The sequence below is a fragment of the Typopeltis vanoorti genome, chromosome 17 (genome assembly GCF_054136105.1).
Source record: "Typopeltis vanoorti isolate ZY-2024b chromosome 17, IOZ_Tvanoo_1.0, whole genome shotgun sequence".
NCBI lineage: Eukaryota > Metazoa > Arthropoda > Arachnida > Uropygi > Thelyphonidae > Typopeltis > Typopeltis vanoorti.
The window spans coordinates 16,933,091-16,947,161 of NC_143565.1; positions in this window are offsets into that span (position 1 = coordinate 16,933,091).

The window sequence follows — 14,071 nt, forward strand, 5'->3', positions numbered from 1 at the left end:
ACCTTCTCTTGCTATCTAATAAAGAAATCCACTCTGGTTTTCGATGTCTCCTAATGTGCGAAGTGTGTTCGCTTGAACGGACAACCTTGGCCGAAAATAGTAATGAGGAGATGAACTGGTTCAAACTGTGGGTGTCAGGATGCATGAAAGTGCTCACTCCAAAGAGGTGCATACCCCGATGACTGATGAAGGGTAAGCGGAACTTGTGGAAGTAAAACGTACCTCTCTGTCGATATTTGGTGGAGGTCATCAGTCGGCGGGATGTTCGGGACCATATTCTCGTTCTTGTGGAGTTTCTTGAAGTAAAGCTGTGCTAGGAGATACTAATAAGTGTTCCGTGGGAAACGAGGCACATTTATTTATTTCCACTGAAGGGCAACGAAGAGCATTGACGGGGATAGTTGTGGGTGTTTCTTTAGTGGAGGGAATAGGGGGGTGGACACCTTTGAGAGAGGCTGGAGGAGGTAATTTATGCATATATCTATTGGAGTAAATTCCCATTGCATACTGACTAAGGGATGTTTGCTAATGTTGAATTATTTCATTTTGGCACGTTATTATTATAGATAATAAATATTCGAAATAAACTTTTGTTGAGTATCTTATTAGAAGTTGAGAATCAAGTGAATGAAAATATAACAGAGACAAACGTATGGGCCTGTTATCCTAAAGGCGATTCCAACCCAGCTCTTTTTGATCAAAGAACAAGGTAGATATCAGCTGAGTTATGGAAGATAGAAAATGTGTTGTTTTCAAAACTGGCTACTTTACTCATTTTGTATTGGCGTAGTAAGCAAATACTCCGTCTTGAATGATGCAATATTTGCATATTAGTTGGAAAACTATGAGTTTGAATTCAGTCTAGGACTTGAGGAATATTTATTTGGCATTTATTAGTGAAGGTGAACCCGCACTTGAACTCTGTTATCAGTCATGATATACCAGTTCAGTGCTTTAATTCTTTCCGTAGTGTAGTAAAATAAATTCATCTTATAAAAACTCTCACGTATCAAAGAATGAACCAAATGGTCAAGAATAGGAGATTACTTAAATTTAAAATGACATATTGAAATATAAAAGATCGCTTTATGTAGTGACCTTTTTTTTCTTATTTCTCTCTATATTATGGTGATCCATATTATGGATTCTAACCAGAATTTAAATATAAATACGCATTACCTGCGCATGAAGCCTGATATTTCTCAGTTACTTTAAACGCTGAAGTATTTTTAGAAACCACCAAGTTTAGTTGTACTTTACAAATTGTATTATCGAATTAAATGAACTTTATATTGAAGAATTGGATATTTAGAACCGATTAAAAGCACCTCCCGATGTCTTCTTTAGCAAGAAAAGTTTTCGAGTGATTTAATTGCATCGCTTTGCTAATACTCAAAGGAAAAGAAGTGATAAGATTGTCCTACTAATCAAAGGAATTAAGTAATTGATATCCCAATGTAATAAACTAATCATGAAATATAACGATTAGGTTACTAATTTTATTATTAATCCATTATACAAGTTAGAGTTATATTTTTTCGCTCCTAATTAATAATTAAATATCAGCTATAGATCTCACAGTATTTTAGAAAGTAATATAGTGTTAGTATTCTCTCTAACTAACTCCAAAAACAGACTGGCCTATAACTTGTAGCCTCAGTCTTATGCTGTCCCTTTCGTGTAGTGAAACATTTTTTCCTAGTTTGCACTCCTTTGCAACTTGTCCTGTTGCTAGACTAGAGAATTAACAGCAGCCTTGGCACACCTGTTTAACAGGTGTGCCAAGGCTGCTGTTAATTCTCTAGATCATTCCTTCAAGACAAGAAGTAATGCATTTTCAAGACCTATGGTCTTATTAACATCAAGCTCATTTAATTCTTCATTGGTAAATGGATATAAGCCAATGAAAATCCACATACAATTATTCAGTCAAGACATCAGTAGCAATTTTCCATGAATTATTATAAAAAAAATCAGCTAACTCCTTTTTATTCTCGTATAGGTGGTAGGTGTGGCCGTATTAGCCATATCTAACTTTTGAAAACTCAGCGGCAGTCAATCTCCACTGATAGCCAATCAGACATAGCTGTCCCAAGGTTATCACTAATTACGCGGCACCCAGTGACGAGACAGCTCAACAAGTGTCGCCAACTAGTAGTCCCTAACCCTAACACGATATATTTAATGACTGAATCAGTGTGGGTTCTTCGGTCAATTATCTTGAGTTTACAGGACGAAAAACCCGAGTTTTCTGGAAAAGAAAAACCCGTTTTCCAGTGCCAGAGATCGGCTAATTCGGGAACCTGTCGGAAAAAAGACTTAGAAAAATCTCCTCTAGTCGCTGACTAGATTTGACCGCAAGAAGGAAGCCTTCGTGCATTTCAAATCAGTCGGGGCCATTCGGGATTACAGCTCATTAACATCCCTATTGGGGGATGTTGAGGAGCCAGGGATATGTTGAAAATGCATGTTGCACATTCAGACACCAATTAAGAGCATTCAAATATGGGCAATGTGAATGATGTGATGTGTCTCCTGCTGCGCGGTTGATTAACAATAGAGGCTATTTTGAATACATGCAGTGAGGTATATTCGTGCAGTATCCATTTTGCCAGTTATAAAAGGATTTCTATTTATTGCTTGACATTTTGCCTCCTGTCTACATTGCAGACTGTCAGCATTTATGCTGCCATCACAATGGGCCGCATCTCGGCAATGCGAGGTCCCACACCGTATTTTTGGTGCCTTTTGGTGACTTTTGAGGTGTAGAATATGCCTTTAAAGTTTATGACAGAGATATGGAATTATTCTGTATTGTCTCTTCTAGGCCAACTGCTTTGCTTTCTCATGGTGTACCAGTTTCCAAAAATAGGACTCTGGAAGACCTGGTGAGTATTACTTCCTCAAAGGTACATCTTGCTAAGTTGGAAGAAATCCCAACTAAATCTCTAGGTAGTAGAAGTCCTTCATCACCAGCTTAAACACTTCGAGTTTCTTCATGATGGGAGAAATCTTTATATAGAATTTTTTAATTGAAGGTAAGTTAGCCGATCTCATACGTGGGTAGCAAAATGTTTCCTCTGGAAACTCGTGGTTATTCATCCTGCATACAGACAAAATCAACCCATCAGAACACAAGCAATTTACAGACAAAAATACTAGCGGTGGTGGGCAGTAGATGGCGTTAATGTAGATGGCAATGGTAGTAGGCGTTGGTGTAGCGGTGGAGATATGGAGAGCTATAGAGTAGGTTCTCCCTCGAGGGGGGTCTTCGGACTCTTTGGAGGTGTCATGAAATAATAAAAAAAATAATAAAAACCCAGCCAAAAATCAGAAAAATCAATGAAAATGCAACCACCAAAATCAAAGAGCAAGAAAGTCCTAGGTAAAATATCTTCAAAAGTTAAAAATTCTTACAAAGAAAGCTTCCACATTCTCTTTAACAACATTCGCGCTCTGAAGAATATAAACGTGTGCATAGCCACTTTCAATAATCTAAACTAGACCTATTATTGCGAACCGAACTTTAGCTGGTGTTCTCAACATTTGCCATCAACTGGATTGCTGAAACTACACCTTGCACAGTTCATATAATCAAAAACTTGGTTGCATTTTCATTTGTTATCTCTAATTGTCTGAAATTTCAGACAGCCGAAAAAATTTGTCTAAATACAGAAAACTGTATCAACGGACACATATTAGCACTGAACTCTATTTATAGGCCAGATGAAAATTCGAAGCTATTCATAGAACTACTGCCAAATAAAAATAAACATCCTTAATCAGCCTATAATTATAGCAAAAGACACGAACATTATTAACCTAAAAACCATTTTAGGTTAATAACAACAGCTTATTTAGCTGTAGTAATGCTTGAATTTGGCTTAATAACATCATTTTATCTCATGCTAGAGAGGAAATGATGAATGAAAACATAGCCCAGTTCTGAATACACCATATTAACATGATGTTAGAGAAAATACACTTTTATCCGCAACTATTAAAGCAAAACAAGTACTGGAGAAAGAAATCTCCAGTTCCTTAGTCTCATCAAACCACTTTAAAAAAGTAATAGAAGATAGCATTTTTGTTGAAGAAATTGGGAAAACCCCGTAGCATCTTGTAATGCAATCCAATAATCTGGAAGAATTGTATGATTCCTTTACAATGATGAATTGAATATACAAGAGATCTACTCGGATAATAAAGATTAGAACCAGCAGGGATTCATCTCTATGGCTAAACGAACCCAGGTCTTTCTGACCAAAGGGCTTCGTCTATACCGACTGAGCTACGGATGATCTTGAATTTTACAGGCTAAGCTGTGAATAATAGAAACACTCGGAGAAAGAAGAGTTAATGTAAAAAAATATCCACATATCGAGAGGAAGTCGATACAATATTCATTCAGTAAGGGATATCATAAAGGTAAAGCAGCCAGTAACTTATTGGAGGATCTTTGTGAAATAATCAACTCAGCTCTGGACAAAAAAACCACGTGATGTTGACACTTGATCTTGACATCTCTAAAGCTTTTGACACCATACAGCAGCAGAATTGTCTTTAAAAATAAATCTCGAAAATAAAGGCTTGAGATAAAACGTTCGAAGACATTCTGAAAAACAGAATCAACATTACAAAGATACATCACACCTATACCAACAGAAATGAGATTGTGCCATTCCACAAGGGATAATTCTATAGGCATGCCTTTCAATAGAAATAACTTTTTTTTTTTTTTTTTGTATTTTTGTAAACGATCTATCCAATATGTAGTTGTAGAGTAACATCTGGTCTGTCAGTACGCAACAAATAACCTCAAGATAATCACTGATTGGTTGATGCTTAATTCTACCAAAATAAATAACGATAATGAATCTCAAATCAACTCAACATGTGAGTTAAGATTCATGGATCTCTCACACACATATTATCACTGAATTGCCATACTTCACACTGCCCAAAGAAAACAAAAATCTCTCCTTGCCCAACAATCCATGAAACTACAAACCGCATATACTTAGGGTTGCACTTTGACTATAATATATGATGGAAAACAGGTGTTAATTATATACACAAAAAACACGGTGATTACTCTTACTTACAAGACAAATGCATTATTTAAATGCATTACTTACAAGACATTATCTTCAAATACTAGAAAAAATCATCTATAAATCCCTAGGTAAATTTGAACTGCTATATTTAATGAAAAATTAAACTCATGACACAAGGCTGATGGCAACAATAGCAGTTGAGTGCCCAAATAGAACCCTTATTTTTCGTCCATGAACATATATCAACAACCGACTTCTGATTATAATATATGTTCGTGCCTGCTGTATGCACGTTTGTGTGCATGTGCATGTGCATATTGTAAATATTATTATTATTATTATTATTATTATTATTATTATTATTATTATTATTATTATTATTATTATTATTATATAATTCATATAATAATTTATATTCCGTTTGCACATAGGATTAGTGCATCTTGGCACTAATCCTATGTGATGTATATCTAATTACATAATAACAATAATTTTAATGGTATATGTAAATATTCAATGCGATAGTATTGTAATTATGTAAATATTCAATATTTACATAATGACATAATTACACCTTTTTCATTATTATTTAATTAATAGTTTTCTCTCTCAGAGAAATGGTACTCCATCCATACAAACACATACTATTCAAGCAAGTTTTTTTTTTAATTTTTAAAATTATTCTGAAGAGAATTTATTTATTAATATTGAATTAAATAAATTTTAATATTTATTTATTAAAATGAATTATTTCCAGAAATAATCATTTAAATAATTTATGAAAAGCTTATTTTAAAAAGCTTTCTTCGGATTAAAAGGCAATAGAAGTGTATTTCTATTCATTTATTGCCTAAACTAACTTGTCGTGTTGTTAATAGAGAAATAAATCGAAATCGAAGAAAATAAAGGCTTAATAACTAATACAGTTGTTAAACTAACATTAGAATGTTTTATACTTACTTAACGATATATGAGTGAAATTTAAAATGCAACGGAATTCGTCAACAGCGCCATTGAGTGTTGAATACCAGCGTTAATAAAATAAGGAAACAATCAGCGACCACAAAATACTCAAGAGAGAATTTTTTGTTTATCATATTGCAGAAAGAACAAATTTATATATATATATATATATATATATATATATATATATATATATATATATATATATATATATATATATATATATATATATATATATATATATATATATATATATATATATATGTGGCGATTAGTTTTTACTCGGTTGTTATACATTTCAAAAAATAGATTTAATGACTCCAAGACCGAGATAACATATAAAGATTTTAATGATAAATACTACTAGTTTCGGCATATAGCAGCCTTCTTCAGGTATTTATAAAGGAAAGGAATACTAATAAACATTGAATTATTTAAATAAACAAACTGGAAATTACAGGTACAAATTGCCTCACATAATCGATACATAAAAACGTTGTATTTTTCAAGTTGTTCCAACTGGCGTGCCATTGTTTGTTGCAATTGTGCGTGCAAGTTCACGTGAACGCCAATATTGAATAACTGCAGCATGGCTATCTGGGATGTTATAACTTAAATTATTATTTAAGTGGACCGGGTTCAGTAGGATTTCCCGTGATTCTACGATTTTTCTTTCAAACTCATCTTCACAGCGAAAAATATTTTCTGATCTATTCCAGCATACAGAGTGGCTTTGTTGGTCATCATTAGGATTATTTGAAAAAAGAACATGACTGGATAAAGCAGTTGCATGAGATCTTTTGTATGAGATGTCTCTCTTATGCTCTTCTATGCGTTGTTCAATAGATTTGTTAGTTTGACCAAAGTATGGGATATTGCAATCACACCACAATTTATATACTCCAGGGTACTTAAGGTTGTGATGAGTAGGTTTTGGATGGCTGATTAGAGAGCGGATTTTTGGAAGTGTGGTGAAGAAGGTCCTGATATTATATTTTTTAAGGACTTTAGCTATTTTCTTAGAGACTGTGCTAATGTATGGAATAGAGATGCTACCTTTAAAATTAATAGTCTCTGTTGTGCACTGCTTAGGATGGTTCAGAAGAAGTTTCTTAATTGTTTTTTCAGAGTATCCATTTTGTTTAAAAATAAGAGTGAGGTGATTCATTTCTTTTTGTAGTTCATCTTGTTCATTTAAGAGAGAACGTGCTCTGTGTCCTAAGGTAGATATAATTCCAAGTTTTTGTGGTGGAAAATGATGAGAAAGATTATGCAGATATCTATTGGTATGCGTAGGTTTTCTGTACATAGAGATTTTTAATCTTTCAGAGTATCGTTGAAGACTTTGAAAAGAAAGCCATATCTTCCTTCTCATTTAAACCAAAAGTTTGGAAAAGATATGTTGATGATATATTCATTATTTGGAATCACGGGCACACAGCTCTCACAGATTTTCTTCGTCATCTAAACATCCAACATCCTAATATAAAATTTACTGCTGATATAGAAAATAATAACTCTTTACCCTTTTTTGGATGTTATGCTTACACGATACTCTGAAAGATTAAAAATCTCTATGTACAGAAAACCTACGCATACCAATAGATATCTGCATAATCTTTCTCATCATTTTCCACCACAAAAACTTGGAATTATATCTACCTTAGGACACAGAGCACGTTCTCTCTTAAATGAACAAGATGAACTACAAAAAGAAATGAATCACCTCACTCTTATTTTTAAACAAAATGGATACTCTGAAAAAACAATTAAGAAACTTCTTCTGAACCATCCTAAGCAGTGCACAACAGAGACTATTAATTTTAAAGGTAGCATCTCTATTCCATACATTAGCACAGTCTCTAAGAAAATAGCTAAAGTCCTTAAAAAATATAATATCAGGACCTTCTTCACCACACTTCCAAAAATCCGCTCTCTAATCAGCCATCCAAAACCTACTCATCACAACCTTAAGTACCCTGGAGTATATAAATTGTGGTGTGATTGCAATATCCCATACTTTGGTCAAACTAACAAATCTATTGAACAACGCATAGAAGAGCATAAGAGAGACATCTCATACAAAAGATCTCATGCAACTGCTTTATCCAGTCATGTTCTTTTTTCAAATAATCCTAATGATGACCAACAAAGCCACTCTGTATGCTGGAATAGATCAGAAAATATTTTTCGCTGTGAAGATGAGTTTGAAAGAAAAATCGTAGAATCACGGGAAATCCTACTGAACCCGGTCCACTTAAATAATAATTTAAGTTATAACATCCCAGATAGCCATGCTGCAGTTATTCAATATTGGCGTTCACGTGAACTTGCACGCACAATTGCAACAAACAATGGCACGCCAGTTGGAACAACTTGAAAAATACAACGTTTTTATGTATCGATTATGTGAGGCAATTTGTACCTGTAATTTCCAGTTTGTTTATTTAAATAATTCAATGTTTATTAGTATTCCTTTCCTTTATAAATACCTGAAGAAGGCTGCTATATGCCGAAACTAGTAGTATTTATCATTAAAATCTTTATATGTTATCTCGGTCTTGGAGTCATTAAATCTATTTTTTGAAATATATATATATATATATATATATATATATTTTTTTTTTTTTTTTTTTTTTTTTTTTTTTTTTCAGAGTTGCTATGATAAGAAAAGCGAGGTCAAACGATAAAGTAGGTGTCCATTTCTAGAATCCTTGTTTGGATATAGCCAGTTGTTATTACATTAAGAATGAAGTTCTTTGACAGCTTAAAGTGTAAATTATTCAAATCACTAAATCAAGAAACATTACATTATTTATAATTAGGAATAAAAACGTGTGTTTGAAACGATATTTAACGCATTTTTATATTTACACGATTGATTTATTAATCTTAACCGAAGATTATTAAAAATTAAAAAATAAAATAAAATATACCTATATTTTATTTTATTTTATTTTTAAATATAATAAAATATAAGTATTTTTTCCATCAAAATTAAGGTTTAAAAAATAGCTTATTTATTTATATCATTCATTTATTTATTTCATTTAAATATTTATTGTTTATTTATTTGATTTGTTTTGTCCATACCATATTACTCGTCTCGATTTTACTGAAATGTGGTATTTGGAACCAGTACAAAAACATGAACAGCTATCTCAGTTCTCGTTTCTCTGTGTATTTGCAGTGGCAAAACTATGCTCTTCCTGGTTGAAATTTCATAGAATTTGATATTATTATTATTATTATTATTATTATTATTATTATTATTATTATTATTATTATTATTATTATCATCATCATCAAATTCCTGACATGTACAATAAAGGTGTGTACAGGATAGGATAGCACTACATGAAAAATTTACATCATTATTAACTTCCTATCTACAATTTTCTTCCAAATCAGTCTGTTACTTCTCAGGACTCCAACATCATCAGATCTTATATTTCTATCGTCTAAGGCGCTATGTACCGCATCAATCCTGGCGGATTGATGCGGTACATACGATATATCTTGGTCTTCCTCTGGGTGGTTTTCCTGCCAACTTGGCAGAGAACACTTGTTCTGCCAATCTTTCTTCGCCCATTCTGTTTAAGTGACCATACCACCTGAGATTAGCTCTGCTAACTCATTTCTGGATGCTGACTATGCCAAATTCTTTCCTGATATCCTCGTTTTCAATATGATATTGCCGTTGATGCCACCTGTTCACGCCTTTAATCCTTCTCAGGACTCATATCTGCGGTCTCTAGTCTTTGGTCAAGTCCTTTACTTCTTACCCAACTTTCAGATCCATAAGTTAAAATTGAAAAGAAGATAATGAATAACAGAGGGGATAACGTACATCCTTGTCTCACACCAGATTTAACATTAAACCATCTTCCTGTACTTCCTTCAATTCTAACTGCTCACTTACAACTCAAATGAAAACTAAGTATTGCTTGATATAATGCCCCATTGACGCCATATAACTGTAGCGTATTGAATAGCTTCTCTCTTGGCACCTTGTCATATGCCTCTTCTAGATCGACAAAACTTCAATACAGATCTGTGTTATATTCCCATGATTTCTCCACTATTTGTCGTAAAGTGAAGATCTGATCCTGACAGCCTCTATTTGGCCTGAATCCAGCTTGTTCTTCACCAAGTTTTTCTTCCACAATTCTTCTGAACCGTTTCTCAAGTATACTTGCATAGGAACTTGCCAGGAACACTCAGTAGGGAAATCCCTCTGTAATTCTCACATTCAGTTTTATTTCTCTTTTTATATATGGGTACTATGAGAGCTCTTCTCCAATCATCGAGAATTCGTCACTCTGGCCAGGCCTTCTGAACTATGTAGTGCAGCAACTGTAAAACTTTTATACTTCCATATTTCAGATTTCTGGTCGAATATCATCTACTCCTGCTGCGCGTCAACATTTCAAGCCTTTGATGGATTTTTCTACTTCAAGTATTGATATGTATTCCTGAATCTATTCCTGTTGAGTGTTTTTTACCACTGTGCTATCACTGCTTGTTTCATTTAGCAATTTTTCGAAGTAATTACTCCATTCTTCAAAGATATCTTTTCTCCCGTTTTCGTGTCATCTTTATCATCTCTAACTCCTTTTACAGCACTCTTCCTTCCATTTCTAAGCTTTTTCAAGAACTCCAGAATATTTTGCCACCTTCTTGATATTTGTTTTCTATATTCTTGCCAAAGTCCTCCCATGACTTTTGTTTAGCTAGTTTCACACAGTGTTTAACTTTCTAAATATGTCTATGTATTCTCTCAGAGCAGAAGCTGACTTATTTGCCAGGAACACCTGATACACTTTCTTCTTTTCCCTTACTGCCTCTTAAACTTCCTGTGTCCACCATGGAGTTCTTATTTTTTCTATCCTCGCAGACGACATCACCACTTGCCTCTCTGGCTGAATCAATCAGGGTTTTCTTCAAGACTTGCCACTGAATCTCCATGGTTTGGTTCTTGTTCTCAAAATCATTCATTTTTTATTTAATAATCTTTGTATGTTTTAGTCTACAGTTCACATCTGAGAGCTGCTCAACTTTTATTCGCTTTAAAACTTTCTTATATGTTATTCTTTTCAATATGAAATTCAATTTTATCCTGCTCAAGAATAAATAGTGATCACTTCCAATTTCAAATCCTCTGTACACTCTGGTGTCCTGCACAAAGTGAAAACATCACTATCAATAATAACATAGTCAATGAGACTTTTCTTATTTCTTTCCTCTTCTCTCCATGTGAATTTATGCAGATTTTTATGTTGGAACATGACGTTATTAATAACTAGTCCATGTCCTGAGAAGAAATTCAACAAATACAGCAACCCCTCGATTAGTGCGCTTAATTAAAACAGGCGCAATAATCGAAAACACACTAATCGACTAAAATAACCTATGGGAAAATGCATAATTCGTTCCTCAGGTGTGTCTCAGAGTCTAGTTAAAGGAAAACCATGAAGCTGAAAGACAATAAAACATATTCAGAATATAAATTTTATTATTCTACTTCTTAACAAAGAATTGACCTAATGTAGTTTGGCGGGCATTTCGTTTCTTTTTTTCATACAACCGACGGTATGGCCCTATTGCCTCTTCTGCATATTTTGCTGATTATCTCTTCATCAGGGTCAGCCTCTAAGCATTGCTGCTTAAAAACTTCGATTGTACGAAAAATATTTTCAAATTGTTTCTGTGAAATCTATTTTGGCTGACTATCAGCGGTTCAATTTTCTTCCTATTCTTCGGGAACTTCCCGCTGTGCATCTAAATTTAGCAGGTTGGAATCACTCAATTCTTCAGAATGAGATTTAATTAAATCTTGGAAGTTATCATTGAAGGGGCGAAAGCAATGAAGGACGTACGAATTGGTCGCCAACACGCGAAATCACGTGCTTTATAGATTTTTATTTATTATTTAAAATATCCCAAATGTTATACAAACAAAATAGTTACCACTTTAAAAACTACAATGATCATAAAAGAGAAGTTAATTTTCCGACGTGTAATAATAAACAACTCATCCCAGACGACGGATTGATTACCCTATTATCGGAATGGATTCTCCTTTTTGTGACATGCACAGAAGTGTCGAAGGGTCTCGAATCTGTAGCGAACTATAGCAGACGACATACATTTTGTAGGTAAAAATTTGGAATATAGTATACATAGTGTTCATGGAAGTGGTGTAATATGCCATTAAAAATAATTTTATAAAATGTTTTATATCGGAAACTAAATTATTTCATTCTAGTGAGTAATTATTTTTTAAATAGTCAGCCATAAAAATGTATAGATAGAAAATTTTTAAAATCTGTAACATTTATTTTTAAGATGTATATAGGCGCACTAATCGAGTTTTAGAGACTCACTAATTGAATTTGAGTATCGAAAAAAAAAAAAAATGACGCACTAATCGGGGGCGCATTAATCGAGGGATTACTGTATATATATATATATATATATATATTGGTGCCGCTTCACTATGCTGTGGATTATGAGTGAACATTACCTGGAGGCGAGTTCAATCGGAGTTTACTACTGTACCGTAGGTTCGTGCTCGATAAACAGAGCAGGTAAGACTTTTAGTTCTATTTCGTTTTCATAAGCCTAGCCATGGATAAGTCCTTCGACGATCTCAATTTTCAGGAACTTTTGACGCTATTCAGGGATTTAGGCAACTTGCTACACAAAAAATGGCCACATAAAATCGGAGCACACCAGATCCTTGAAGCAGAGACAGAGGATACCCATCCCTCTAAACTTCCTCACCCTTCACATGACAACGCCTGCGAGCCAGCAATAACTACTGAAGACATCTCTCCTTCAAACTCCAGTAGCTTTCAGGAAGTTAAACGGAAGAAGAGAAAGAAAAAATCCCCTGCAACAGATCCTGAAATAATACCTCAGACGTCGGAAACTACAGCTCCAATGGATACATCAGCGCTAGCTGATGAAAGAACAGGGACATTGACACAGCCCAAAGAGAGGATTCCGCCAGTAATCTTGAGAGCTAAAGAAAACTGGTCGTCACTTGCTGAGACGATGAAGAACAACAACATCAAGTTCTCATCAGCTAAAAACACCGACGATGGAGTCCGCATACAGCCCGAAGGAGAAACTGACTACCGCCAGCTCACCAGACTTATGGATGAACAGAAAGTCCCATATCACACCTACCAACTAAAAAGCGAAAAAAACCTTAAGGTAGTCATCAGAGGTCTGGCAGAAACTATAACTACTGATGAAATAGCTACTGACCTCAGATCACAAGGTCTCGAACCAATTAAGATCTCGCGCATGTACCGCGCAGACAAGCGCCCCATGCCTCTGGTCTTAGTGGAGATCAGTAAAGACCACAGAGCAATTTACGACCTTACTATAGTCTGCAACTTAGTCATCAAGACCGAACCACTCAGAAGAAAGGCATCCGCCGGTCAATGCCACCGCTGCCAAAAATTTGGGCATGCACAAAAGTTATGTAAAGCAGATTACAAGTGTGTAAAGTGTGGTGACAACCATCCCTCGCACACTTGCACAAAATCATCGTCTACACCTGCTAAATGTGCGAATTGTGGCGGCCCCCATCCAGCAAATTTTAAAGGCTGCTCAATTCACCCATCTAACCAACGGAAGACTAAAGCGGCGTTGGCTCCGCCCACTGAGATTCATGACACGAACCTTCGCCGGAAGTCACAGTGCGGAGTGTTCCCGCCGATAAAACATACGCTTCTGCGGTCTCTGCGCGGATTTTACCCGTAGCCTCGACAGATTACAATGAAAATTCTGCACAGATTCTTGCTGCCTCACTAGGAGAGATGCTAATAGCTTTTAGCAAGATGAACCCCAGCCAAGCCGACACTAAGAAATTCCTCAGGAATGCTCAAGTCATCTTCTCCATGATCACCCAATGACATGCTCCTGCATCTCGATGCTGATATCCCAGATATTTCCACATTGCTTCGTAACACTACCGCTACTTTTTCACCTAAGCAGCTTCTCATTCCGAGCAACTCATTCAGGAGTTTTCTAAGCGC